Here is an 11,937-nt window from a genome sequence, read left to right as displayed (position 1 = left end):
TAATAATAAGCCTAATAAACAGATGGAAGTTGAGAACACACACGTAGTGTGTCGAAAATGTAACTAAAAGTCTTTCCTGAACAGATTGAATTGTGTTATTTTGGTAAAAATAAGCCTAAACTTGTAAAATAAACAGATAAAAGTTGAGAACACACACTTTGTGTGTCGAAAATATAGCTAAAAATCTTTCCTTAATAGTATAAATAGTGTTATTTAGGTTAAAAATAGGTATAAAATTGTAAAATAATAAGTTAAAAAGTTGTAAAAATATCTTTGCGAGTCCAAAATTTAATAAAAAATGTTGCCTGAATAGTATAAATAGTGTTATTTTGGTAAAAACTTAACATAAAGTTGTAAAATAATAAGTTAAAAGTTTAGAAAATGTCTTTTTGTGAGTCCAAAATTTAATAAAAAATGTTGCCTGAATAGTATAAATAGTGTTATTTTGGTAAAAACTTAACATAAAGTTGTAAAATAATAAGTTAAAAGTTTAGAAAATGTCTTTTTGTGAGTCCAAAATTTAATAAAAAATGTTGCCTGAACAGCTGAAATTGTGTTATTTGAGTAATAATAAGCCTAATAAACAGATAGAAGTTGAGAACACACACTTAGTGTGTCGAAAATGTAACTAAAAGTCTTTCCTGAATAGTACAAATAGTGTTATTTTTGTAAAAAATTAATATCAAGTTGTAAAATAATAAGTTAAAAGTTGAAAAAATGTCTTTGTGAGTCCAAAATTTAATAAAAAATGTTGCCTGAATAGTACAAATAGTGTTATTTTGGTAAAAAATTAACATAAAATTGTAAAATAAGAAGTTAACCGTTGAAAAAATATCTTTGTGAGTCCAAAATTTAATAAAAAATGTTGCCTGAATAGTATAAATAGTGTTATTTTGGTAAAAAATTAACATAAAATTGTAAAATAATAAATTAAAAGTTGAAAAAATGTCTTTGCGAGTCCAACATTTAATAAAAAATGTTGCCTGAATAGTACAAATAGTGTTATTTTTGTAAAAATACATAAAAACTTGTAAAAGATTTGACATAAATTCAAAGTTTGGTAAAAAAATAAACTCAATGTTATGTTAAATAGCACACAGTAACATAAATTTACTACCTAAATCAATAATCAAAGGGTCCTAGGTTTGTTACCCCGTGATAAAAGCAAATAGTGAAAACTGTAGGCCCAGTCCCTGATAGCTCTCCCTTCTTCATAGTACAGATAAAAAAAAAAACCTGCGCTAAAGCGTCCTGTGCCTTGGGGCAACCCTGAGCGGAATATTAATTGGCGGCGGAAACCAGTTCTACAAACGACGCATAGCTTCAGAGATTTGACCCTTGCTGCGCATTCCAGACATCCTTTGTTGTCTGGTTGAATCCCTCCCCTGCCCTACAGTATTGCATACCTTTCCCCTGTTCTTGCGTACTAGTTAACCTTGAAAAAAAAAAACCGGTTCTGAAGATCTACCGACGCGTTCTCTGATTGGTCAATCAGGATCTTTCTTTGTTCTGACGTTGTGACGTCATTTGACCTTGAACGCACACTCCCCAAATTCCTTTCTCCTCTACCTGCGCGGAATATTAATTCATTCTCTCTGTCTACCCTCAGAGCGGAGCTCAGATTCGGAGACAGTATTCTGTCTGGCGTCTGAGACCATCGTCTTTAATAACATACATTATTACAATAACATACATTATTACATAGTACTAATTAATAACATTACATATCGCGGGTTCGAGTACCGGGACCGTCCCCAATCGTAATTGAACCTGTACCTACACCCATTACCACCGTTCATAGCGGTTCATAAACCATAGAAAACTTATTTTCAATACTATAAACATTAATATTATCGATTGATACATTACATACTTTGCAGTAATGAATATAAAACCATATGCATAGCGTTTAGTACCTCTAATTACCTTCTATATACATATTTTTCATAAAATAAATAATTATATATTCATAAAAAGTTATAAACATGCAAATACATAAATGTAAAGTATTCTAAGTACATGCAAATGAATTCTAAGTACATGCAAATTAATTAAAACCCGTGCAAATTAGTTCTAAGTACGTGCAAATTAATTGCGAATATTAAACGCCCGAGGGCAGGCCTTGGCGGGGTCCTCTACTACTGGGGTACAAACCAGTGACGTGTCAACTCAAACAACAACGATTCCCGTAGTAGCTCGCCCTGCTTCAAGTAAACCAGCAACCACTCCTCGCTCCACAGAGAAAAAGTTCAAGCAGGTGCATACGAAGGAATATTTCCTCAAATCCAGTAGCTCTCCAGTCAGGGCGGCATCGACCACCCTGAGACTTAAAGCGCAGCTGAAAGCTGCCGGGCGGGTGCTAAAAGCACCTGACCCCACTCCCCCTTCTTCATCCCCTTCACCCTCTGTGTCCTTACCCGAGGACATGATACAGGACGAAGCCGCGGATGAAGAATTTATGAAGGTGACAGAGCCTAGAAATAGAGTACGCCTCAAAAGGTAACTATAATACCTCCAGCTATGGCTTATTGTCTCCAATGGAACCTTAACGGTTTCCGTACTCATCTCGAGGAACTGCAAATCTTAATATCTGAATTTGACCCTGCCATCATATGTCTCCAAGAGACACATTTTCGTCCAAATGAATCAGTGATTCTCAACGGATACACACTTTACCGCACCGACAAGCTTCCTGAGGGTCGTCGTGCGCATGGTGGTGTTGCAATTGGTGTTCGAGATACCATCCACTCAACACCAATCTTTCTCACCACCCCCCTCAAAGCTGTCACCATGTGGGTCCATCTACCACAGCCAATATCTGTGTGCTGTTTCTACATCACAAGGGAGGAGCGATTCTCTCTTGAGGACCTCCTTTGTATATTCGAACAACTTCTTTCTCCTGTAGTTCTTTTGGGCGATTTTAATTCCTACCATCGTTTGTGGGGCTCCGTTCGTACAGAGCCCCGGGGTCAAATTGTAGATCAATTCCGTGAGGCATCAGGTTTAACGTTGCTGAATGATGGGACTCCCACATATTTCAGTCCTTCCTCAGGCACACACTCTGCGTTGGACTTGTCCTTCTGCAGTCCCAGCCTTGCTCCTACCACATCTTGGAGCCTTCACCCTGATCTCTGTGGGAGTGATCACTTCCCACTCCTTCTAACTTTCGAACATCTTCAGCACTCACGTGAACAACACTCTCACTGGCATCTCAATCGGGCCGACTGGGGTGCCTTCGAGTGTGCAGTGGACTTTGAAGTCGATCTAGCGTCGACTTTGCCAGCCATCGACGCCTTAGATATATTTGTGTCACGAGTGCATGATGCTGCACGTACCTCCATTCCACATCCCAGTGGACCTGCGAGACGATGCCCTTTCCCCTGGTGGACTGCGGAGATCAGTGCAGCCATAAAGGACCGCAATCATGCCCTAGATCGATTCAATAGGAACCACACTGCCGCAAACCTCGAGCAATTCCACATTAAACGTGCCCGTGCCCGTCGGCTCATTCGAGCCAGTAAGAAAGCATGCTGGGTCCAATATGTGTCTTCTCTGACGAAGCAGGCTTCGTCGAAAGCCGTTTGGACCAAAGTACGTCACATCCAGGGGGGTGCATCTACTCCTCTGAGTGCTCTGGAGCACGATGGGACGTTGTACACAGATTCCGAAGACATAGCTAATATCTTGGCCACACAGTTTTCTGATGCGTCTAGCTCTGAAAATTATGAACCACGTTTCCGCCATGAGAAGGACCATCAGGAACGACGCCCTCTAGTTTTTCGAAGTCATAACACCGAGCCATACAACTCTCCATTCACCGAACGGGAGTTCGATCAGGCGCTTCAAGATTCTAAGAATACAGCTCCTGGAGTGGACAAGATCCACTATGAGATGCTTCGTCATCTGCCCATTGGAGCAAGAAATTTCCTTTTGGCAGTATTCAACAGGCTTTGGTTGGAGGACTCTTTCCCCACTTCCTGGAAAGAAGCTATTATTGTTCCCATCCTGAAACCAGGTAAACAACGCACCGCAGCCTCGAGTTATAGGCCTATTGCCTTAACTAGCTGTGTGTGCAAGTTGATGGAATGCATGATCAACAAGCGTCTCACCTGATTTTTGGAGGAAAACTCATTGATAAGTAATTTTCAATGTGGTTTTTGTTCCAACCGTTCCACACTGGACCATCTGGTTCAGCTCGAAACACATATTTAGGACGCATTCCTCAACAAGGAACATTTAGTTGCAGTTTTCTTTGACCTCCAAAAAGCATATGATACAATGTGGTGCTTTGGCATCATAAAGCAGCTCCATTCTTGGGGCGTCCGTGGCCATATGGCATACTTTATTCAAAACTTTTTATCAGATCGTTTTTTCCGCGTACGTGTTGGGAACTCCTTTTCGGATCTTCACGAACAAGAGAACGGTGTCCCGCAGGGCAGCGTACTTAGTGTGACTCTGTTTGCCATAGCAGTGAACAGTGTTATGGCAAGCATTGTTGCCCCTGTACATGGTCTTCTGTATGTAAACGACCTCACGATCTTTTGTCGCTCACGGAATCTCACGTCAGCTTCTCGTCAACTCCAACTCACGATAAACAGTTTGGTTGAGTGGTCCTCCCAAACAGGTTTCACCTTCTCATCTGAGAAATCCGTATGTGTTCACTTTTGTCGTCAGCGTACATGTCATTTCGATCCTGACCTGTACATGGGGAAATCTCCCCTGTGCATCGTGAATGAGGTCCGCTTCCTGGGCCTCATTTTCAATAAGAAATTAAAATGGCTACCTCACCTTCGCAAGTTAAAGTTCTCTTGTCTTCGAGTTCTCAACCTTTTAAGTGTTTTATCTCATACTTCCTGGGGTGCTGATAGGACGGTACTGCTTCGCCTGTACCGTGCACTCATCAGGTCGAAGATTGATTATGGATGTGTTGTGTATTCTTCTGCCCGCCCATCTAGACTTCACATCCTAGACACCGTCCACCATGCTGGTATACGTGTGTGCTCTGGTGCCTTTCGGACCAGTCCAGTTGCCAGTTTGTACGTAGAGGCATCTGAGCCGTCGCTGTCTCTGCGAAGACAGTGGCTGGTAGTGAACTACTTCCTCCATCTTTGCTCGATGCCTTCACATCCTTCATTTCACACCATCTCAGATGAGGGTAGGCTGGCAAGGTATCGGCTCCACCCTAGCGTCACTAGACCATTTGGTGTTCGTGAAGACGAGATCCTGTCAGCACTTGGTGTTGACAGTGATCTTCCTGGCGTCTCTTCACTCATTCCGCCCTCCCTACCTGGGAATTTCCTGCACCTTCTATCGATTTTTCTCTGACTGCCCTTCCAAAAGCAGAAACACCAATGGTTGTATACCAGCAACGGTTTTTAGAACTTCGTGCAAAGCACCCCAATTTTAATGTGTTTTACACAGATGGGTCCAAGACAGTCGAATCAGTTGGTTGCGCCTTCGTCCTAGACTCTCAAAGTTCCAGTTACTTGCTACATCCTGCCTGTTCCATCTATAGGGCAGAGTTGTATGCCATTCTAAAGGCACTGGACTTTGCAGACGTCAATGGTCTGAATAAAGTCCTTGTGTGCAGTGATTCGACCAGCGTGTTGCAGACTCTGGATTCGCCGTATTCCCGGCATCCGGTAGCGCAACGCATATTCAGACGGCTTGTGTCCTTATCTGCCAGTACCGATGTACACTTCTGTTGGGTCCCTAGCCACGTAGGCATTCGGGGGAACGAAGCAGCAGATGCTGCCGCCAAGTCTGCTGATGCAGACGGCGATGTTCTCATCCACCTTTTGCCAGCTAGCGACCTACAGAACGTGTTCCGTTGTCGCCTTCTTGACACTTGGCAGGCCGAGTGGGATACGGAAACGGGGAACAAGCTTCACGCTATTAAGCCCACCACAGGTGCTTGGCATTCCTTGTCCCGTCCCTCTCGGCGAGAAGAAGTCATTCTTACCCGCATTCGTCTAGGACACAGCCGTCTAACGCATGGTCACTTGCTGCAAGGGCTGGACCCTCCGTTGTGTCGTGTTTGTAATGTCGTTTTAAGCATTCATCACATTCTCGTTGAATGTGTCGATCTTGCTTACCTCCGGCAGACTTTTAACCTTTCTGGCGGTTTGTCATCCTCTTGGGTGATGACAGCAGCATTTTATCAGATGTTTTTAGTTTTTTACGAAGAGCTGGACTCTTCCACCATCTGTAAGGAGGTTTTTAATTTGTTTCTTCTAACTTTTTAATATGTTGTGTTTGCTCGTGCAGGTCTTTTTACAACCTTGCACTTTTAATTTTTTCCCAAGGGGCTATTTACACCCCTTTTTAAGATTTGAGTCAGAATTTTAGATAAGGGGCTATTTCCCCATATATATAGAAGGGTGCAAAATGGCCTTAAGTGCCGACGCACCCAAACAATTTTAAATCAATCAATCAATCAATCTGTTACCATTTCACATTCTGTTACAACATATTCAAGATCTCTCCAATAAATTACGGAATTATAACTATATTCTAGCCATATCTTCTGATAATCTCGGACAGTACTATAACCCACCTATACTTGAATGCACCATTGGACCCACATATGCACTCATCGCATTGAAAATACCCTTAATACAACGACGTTCCAGAATTAGGATCTTTGATCTAAAACCCCTGCCCTTCCAGTATAACGATCAAATATGTCAAGTGCAAATAGTAAAAGACACAGTTATCTTCGATGAAATCGATCAAACCTATTTCGACCATTTATGTTCTTTAACCACAGACATGTTATGCTTCATTTCTCCGATTCGCAATGTAGTTACTGCAGAACACCAATGCGTTAAATCAATTTTTATCCAGAACGTTCCTTTTGTTGTACGAAACTGTCCCCTACACTGTCATACTGATTCGATGGTTAATTTGCCTGTGTTACTAAACGTTTCCACCTATTTAGTACTCTCTCCAATGGACATTGAAATCAACGTGAAGTGTGAAAGCATCTTATTTAGCTTCAAGAGGAATTCTCCCTATGGCACACTAGTTGTACAACTTGGTTGTCAATGTACACTCTGCGTTCTTTCTAAGTGTTATCAAGCACAATTTCCTTGCATATTACCCAATCAGACAAGGGCCCAAATCTCTAATTTTATTCCTATCCATTGGGTAAATTATCAATCCACAAACATCACTAACTACGAATGCACAACCGAATTAATTGACGAACCTGCTTGCACTTTGGTCGGCCATCAGATACAACACTTGAATGAGGACCCAATATCATTAGTCCATACTCATGCCAGGTTGAGCATTATGACAGGCCTAGTCTTCCTTATCATAGCATGGATACTATACAAAGTTCATTGCAGAAAATCGAAGCCATCGAGAACTACTTCCGTTCCGGTGGGCATGAAAACAAATACCCTGAGAGCTCCATCTTATGAAGCACCGAAAAGCCCCATTTATGAATGTATTCTCGAATAAACTTCACTTTACTAATGACACACTGGTTTCAGAGTAAGGACATCTTTATTTTCCAAGATGACCAGGGCCTGGCTGACTCTCCGAGAATCTTCAAACTTAATGGAATCAACTTCGGTGAGGCACTTCTTCAAGTCAACTGGTAACATCGACTGTGTCCTGTGTACACCGCCAAGAGACCCTACGCCCAAGAACTTCCATAAGTGAAAAGTGATGCCTACATAAAAGACAATAATAGCCAGATAATAGGCCAAATTTATTAGTGTACCTATATCGTATGTAAACTCGTACTTCAAAGGCCACATCCATGAAATTATATATATTCTTAATTTTAATTTTAACTCTGACTGCCACATACATTTTATATACAGGGCATGTCAATAATTAGCTTAGATGGGGGCCATCTAAGATAAGGAGGGGCGTTATGTAACGCACAGCTCATTGTGTTGCATAAAAAGGGCATAGCCTCCAAGGAAGTATTAACACACTAACAGGAAGTAAGGACTTACGTCACATACACTTGTCTCATCCTCAACACATGTGATTGAGATAAGGCTCTTCCCTCCCCCCTTCTCAGTCAAGGGCAAGGTTACCGACAAGGCGACCAACAGGACGTTAAGGTGGCTTAGTAAATATAAACAAGGCCATGACCTTGGCCCTGACGATAGGCCACAAGGTCTCCTAACCACAAAAACCTCCGTCAGGGCCAGCAAGGCCAAATGGACAGATTACTAAAATAGCCACAAGGTTGGTAGCACTAAGAGCTGGGTTGAGGATGAAGGCAAGGTCGTATTATGAATATATACTTCTTGCACAGAAACGTGTGGTGGGTGTCCTGCGAACTGGTGAGACGATGAGAGGCCGCTCTGACTAACGCCGCTGCTGTCTTAGAGGGTAAGACCCATTTTATCTAAGTGGACTTTCCACTTGGAACTTGCTTTCTAGTTAATAGTTAAACGATTGGCCATGAAGTTAATAATTAGTACTTAGGTACTATGATGTTAAGATTTAGAACAATAAATAGTTATTATGTCTTGGAACAGTGCTTTTAAATTAAGTCTTAGTATTAAGTACCTTACGCAATAGCGTTACAGTGTTTGTGGTGAAAGAGAAAGATATGCTTGTGTAAGATCTGAACTTGATATAAGGAAGCGATTACCATCGTATTACAGGAAATCTGATTATTTTGCACAATGAAAGAAGTAAAATAATAGGCAGGGGGAGACAAGTGGATGGCGGGTGGGATGGAACTTGCTGGTATCCCAACGTGGCAAGTTCTGGGTTGGTGCAACCTGCAGCATTACACCACACTACAGCTACACTACATGTGCATGTGTGTGTGCACATGGATACATATTGGTTTGCTTGAATTGTTGTCTTAAGTCCACTTTATGCACAGATAGGCTAATCAGCGTAAAGTGGGATCCCAACTACTGTGCAATGTGCCTCAACTGGGTATTGAACCGGCAACCCCTTGATTATGTTACCACCCCATCGGGGAGACCGTGAGATACATATTGATCTCATCCCCACATTTGTTTTTAGCTACAACCACTTTAAATACTTACATTTTGCCACAAAAGTTGCAGTTTGCATCAAGCGAAAAGCTGTAAAGTACCATGCCATGAAGGCGAATAGGGGTTGTGGAGTTAGGGTCCCACACTTTCTTGATCATGGCCGAAGGGGGGGGGGGGGTGATGTGATCCGCACCATGCCCCTGGCCACCTTAACCCCTCCCCCCAGAGTTTCCTCCAGGTACCCACTTTATAGGATGCTGGGTGGGCACTGGAGCCAATTCAACAGGTGGAAAAAATTCAGGTTCTCCCCCACTGGGGATCGAGCCCGGGTCTCTTGCACTAATGACTGAGCTACACTATCTTTATTTTGATACAAGATAAAGAGGTCTCTTGAGGCATGGTTAGAAATCTTTCAAAAGGGCTATAATGCTTTTGCAAAAATTTGGCCTTTTTTGATCCACCATATTGTTCATGCAATAACATTAATGAAGGATCTTCTGATAATTTGATAAGAGAGAAGAATGTCCAATGTGGATACCCCATACCAGTGTCCATAATCATGCAGACAACTTATACATGTGTGTATATTTTATTTTTGTACATGTGAATAGTAAAATTTGAATCTTCACTGTCATGTTTAATATACCTAACCAGATGACCATAACTGTATTTTCTGGAGTAGACTTCAATATATTATCTCTATCATTAAATTAATAATATTGTACTAAATTACAATAACTGCCTGGTATACTTATGTTTAACAGACAGACATATTTCATAAAATATATGAGTGTTAGTAATGAATACAGCTTAGAAGTATTAGTGGATTACATTCCAGTGTGTACTACAGAGGCTGTTCAGCGTATATGTGACCAAACGCGATTCCTTCTCCCTGCACTCAGAATTAACTCACCCAACCTTGGTCAGGCACATTTGTCAGTATAGTGTGTGAGCTGTAAAAGAGTGGTTGTGTTTTCTCACTGGGCCGAAAATTCTGCATAAACTGAGCCACTTTTGTGAGGAGTACATTGTATAACTTTTCCAAGCGTTTGCGTTTTCTGGCTGGGTCGAAAATGCTGCCAAAAACTGAGTTGCTTTTGGGAAGGTTATGTTGTAGCCCTTATGATGCAAAGCTCAGTGTGTCAATGATCAGGAAGTAGTGTAAGAGCAAGGATTGTGACGTTCGTTTGACTTTATTCAAGAATGTGATCGGCAAGTATAAGGATTGCATGGCCCCAGCGTTCGGTTCTCCAACAAAGGGGATGAGAACACAGCCGTGCACACAAGCCACCACCAGTATGCAGGCGAAACTTCGCAGAATGGCCATGCAAGAGAATCCACCAACCCAAAGACAAATGGCGAATTATCTAACTATGTCTGTGGAAACTGTTAACCGCATCTTGCAGCTGCATACTGGTGGTGGCTTGTGTGCACAGCCTTTACAGTGGTTGATCTTACTCCTGCAATTCAATGACATACCACTTCAACACCTGCTGGAAAAAAAAAACACTGCACACACAACAGGGGTTTGTATGAGCCATGGTAGTCGTTGGTAGAGCATCGGGTTATCATGTGAAAGACTCATGTTTGAATCACAGGGCAGGTGATGTGGATCCAGGAAATTTTCCAGTCATTTCCCTGTTTCTGCGTGACTCTGAGACCCACCCAGCCTCCTATAAATGGGTACCTGGGGGGAAACCCTGGGAATAAAGGTGACCGAGCATGATGTTTATCCCCTCATCCCAACTATGGCTGAGATCAAGAACATGTGGAGCTCTATACCTCCGCATCACCCCACATACCTTCATGGCATGTGCGCACATGCACAGGTGTACACAACAGGATCTTATGCATTTTGGGCTCCTACAGGGAAAATGCTCCATAATTGAGTATTCAGCTCAGATCAGCGGTACTTTCAGAAAATGTGTCAAGCTGTCATCAATGGCAAGTGCGACACATATCTAGGAAACTAGAAACCCAGATTATTACCTCATGCTCAGTGGCTTAATACTGCCTCTCACTTGTTTCAGCTTTACATATAAAAGAGAAAACTCAATGTGCAATGATGATGCTACGCACTTGTCTCTGACAATTAAGCTATTGAGGCACCTTGAAGAACATTTGAAAAGTAGTGGATTAAGGTGGCTGCCAGGAAGTCATTTTTTGTTCATCCAGAGAATTTGACATTCAGTATTTTGAGAGATGATAAGATGTTAAGTCAGTAGGATTACATCAACATGATAAGACTGGGATGTGTGCTTTCTAACAGTGCTTCCTGTAGTTACTCCTCTACGAGGGTGGTTCAGCATGCTCCGCCCCTGACCCATTTCCAGTGATAGTAGGGACCTGTAATTTTATATGTAACATTGTTCATTCTTTAGACTAATATCCACAAAGTTTCAAGAATTTACAACAATGTCTCTTTTTGTTCAAGGTTGATGATCAGTAAGAAGTGTAGCCACATGTGAAAAAATGGAAAAATCTGAGGTCCGAGCAGTGATAAAATATTTACTCAAGAAAAATCTAACACCGAAAGACATCCAAGCAGATATGGTGGGAACTCTTGGAGACTCTAGCCCCTCATATGACCTAGTGAAGAGATGGTGCCGTGAATTTAAATGTGGTCCGCAGACCTGTGAAGATGAGCATGGTGGTGGCCCATCTGCAACGGTGACCACACCAGAAATGATTACAAAAGTGCATGACATGATTTTGGCAGACCGGCGAGTGACTGTCCGCCATATAGCAGACACATGTGGCATCTCAACTGGCAGTGTGCATTCAATTATTTATAATCATTTGTTAATTAAAAAGATCTCTGCACGTGGGGTCCCGAGAATGCTGACGGTCGACCAAAAGAGGACACGTTGTGTGACAAGTCAGAACCTGTTACGGACAATAAAGGCTGACAAGCCAAAGTTTCTGAAGAGATTTGTTACAATGAATGAAACGTGGG

This window comes from Lepisma saccharinum, chromosome 2, assembly GCF_977018435.1.
Source record: "Lepisma saccharinum chromosome 2, izLepSacc3.1, whole genome shotgun sequence".
Lineage (NCBI taxonomy): Eukaryota > Metazoa > Arthropoda > Insecta > Zygentoma > Lepismatidae > Lepisma > Lepisma saccharinum.
Note: the sequence above shows the minus strand (reverse complement) of the source record.